General features: G+C 40.3%; 1 non-coding gene across 1 annotated transcript; it reads right to left on the bottom strand.

Annotated features, from left to right (window-relative positions):
- Positions 1–578: 578 nt before the first annotated feature.
- Positions 579–684, bottom strand: LOC141710377 (small nucleolar RNA R71). The gene has a single exon (XR_012570902.1). It is a non-coding gene; the product is annotated as a small nucleolar RNA R71 (small nucleolar RNA).
- Positions 685–2,490: the final 1,806 nt, after the last annotated feature.

Genomic DNA, 2,490 nt, shown 5'->3' with positions numbered 1-2,490 from the left:
TGGTGCCGCTTTCAGGGATATCGGTGTTAAATTTAGTTTATGTGATTGATATCAGTGGTCATTAAAGTTCACTGATTGGATATTTTACTTGTTTACTTTGTTTGTGTTTCAGGTACTTTATAGAGCATGTAAGTAGTTGAAGAAGTTTTTGAAAAAGTTGAGAAAGTTGAAGAAGAAATTGTTATTGCAATGGGAGAACCAGCAATAAATCCGAAAGCTTTGATGGATTATTCTCAACCAAAGATTAATGACATTATGTCTAGCATTGTCAGAACACCCATTGCGGATAATACTTTTGAAATCAAGTCTAGCACGATTCAGATGGTGCAGAATTCAGTTCAGTTTGGGGTTCTTCAATAGAAGATCCCAACTTGCACATTAGAGATTTCATCGAGATCTGTGACACGTTCAAGTTCAACAATGTTTTTGAAGATGCTGTGAAGCTGAGGCTTTTCCCATTCTCTCTGAGGGATAAAGCTAAATGTTGGTTGCATTCTCTACCATAAGGTTCTATCACTACATAGGAGGATCTTTCCTAGAAGTTTCTTACTAAATTCTTCCCTATGGCGAAGACAACTGCCATCAGGAATGCTCTTACTTGATTTGCGCAAAATCGGGAGAATCTTTATGTGAAGCTTGGGAGCGCTACAAGGAGATGCTTAGGAAGTGTACTCATCATGGAATGCCTGACTGGATGATCATCAATTGCTTTTATAATGGTTTGGGAGCACAGTCCAGACCAATGCTCGATGCATCATCAGGTGGAGCCTTATGCGCTAAGAGCTATGATGAAGCTTATGAGCTAATTGAATTGATGGCTGCTAATAAATATCAGAACCCAACTCAGAGACTACCTCATGGCAAGGTAGCAGGAATTCTGGAGGTGGATGCAGCTACGGCTATAGCTACTCAGCTAAAGAAGTTAACGATGAAATTGGATTCTTTGGCTAATTATGGAGTTAATCAGATCACAAGTGTTTGTGAGCTTTGTGCAGGTACGCATGAGACGGAGCAATGTGCTATATCTAGTGAATCAGATCAGTTCGTGAACAACTTTCAAAGGTCGCAGTAACCAGTTCCTGCCACTTATCATCCTAACAACCGCAATCACCAAACTTCAGCTGGAAAAACAATTAGAATGCGGTACAACAACCTTATCAGTAGTTTGGAGCAAAGCAATTCAACCCTCCTGGTTTTCAACAACAGTATGCACCAAGAAAACAACTCCAACTTCAATAAAAACCGCATGGAAGCGCAGGTCAATCTGCTAATGAAAAATCTTAATTAGAGGAGTTGAGGCTTATGTGCAAAAGCCAAGCAGTTTCTATCAAGACTCTGGAGAATTAAATAGGGAAAATTGCCAATGCTTTGTTGAACCGTCAATCAGGAACTCTTCCTAGTGATACAGAAGATACTCCAGGCAAGAGGGAAGTCAAGGAACAGTTGAAGGCAATCACATTGAGGTCTGGAAAGGTCACGAGCCCCCAAATTCAGCAAGATGAAGATTCTAAAGATTTTGTTCAGAATGCAGGTATATCTGCACCTTTGCCAATACCTGAAAATGAGATTGTAGCTGAAAAAGTTGTGTAGAAGGATGCTGAGGTAGAACCGAAGAAGAAAGTTATTGAAAGCAATCCTAAGTTCATACCTTTTGATGAAGCTCTAGAATAGATGTAGAGCTATGCTAAGTTCATGAGGGGTATTCTATCTCGGAAGCTAAAACTTGAGGAGTTAGAAATCGTTGCTCTAACGGAAGAGTGCAGTGTTGTGCTGCAATAGAAACTACCTCCTAAGCTTAAAGATCCAGGAAGCTTCACGATACCTTGCACCATTGGCAATCTGTCATTCGACAAGTGTTTATGTGACTTGGGAGCTAGCATCAATCTGATATCCTTGTCCGTTTTCAAGAAACTTGGTCTACTTAATCCAAAACCCATGAACATGTCTTTACAACTTGCTGATTGTTCCATCACATATCCACGAGGAGTAGTGGATGATCTCTTGGTTAAGGTGGATAAACTCATCTTCCCTGCTGATTTTATCATTCTAGACTTTGAGGAGGATAAGAAGATTCCCATTATCTTGGGAAGACCATTCTTAGCTAGGGGCCGAACTCTAATCGATGTGCAAAAGGGTGAACTAACCATGAGAGTTCAAGGTCAGGATGTCACGTTTAATGTCTTCAATGCAATGAAATTCCCTACTGATGAAGATGAGTGCTTTAAAGTATAGTTGGTCGACTCTGTAGTGACTTCGGAGCTTAATCAATTGTATAGGACTAACGCCTTAGAGAGAGCCTTAACAGGGGATTCTGATAGTGAAGATGAGGAAGAGGAAGAGCAGATGCAGTATTTGAATGCATTTTTGTGAAAGAGGAAGATGGATTTACTATTCGAGTCTTCTGGATTGGAAGAGCTGAAAAATTCTCCAAAGTGTCTCAAGCCATCTATTGAAGAAGCTCCTACACTTGAGCTCAAACCACTGCCTGAT

The sequence above is a fragment of the Apium graveolens genome, chromosome 2, assembly GCF_009905375.1.
Source record: "Apium graveolens cultivar Ventura chromosome 2, ASM990537v1, whole genome shotgun sequence".
Taxonomy (NCBI): domain Eukaryota; kingdom Viridiplantae; phylum Streptophyta; class Magnoliopsida; order Apiales; family Apiaceae; genus Apium; species Apium graveolens.
Note: the sequence above shows the minus strand (reverse complement) of the source record. Positions and strands in the feature narration are given on the sequence as shown.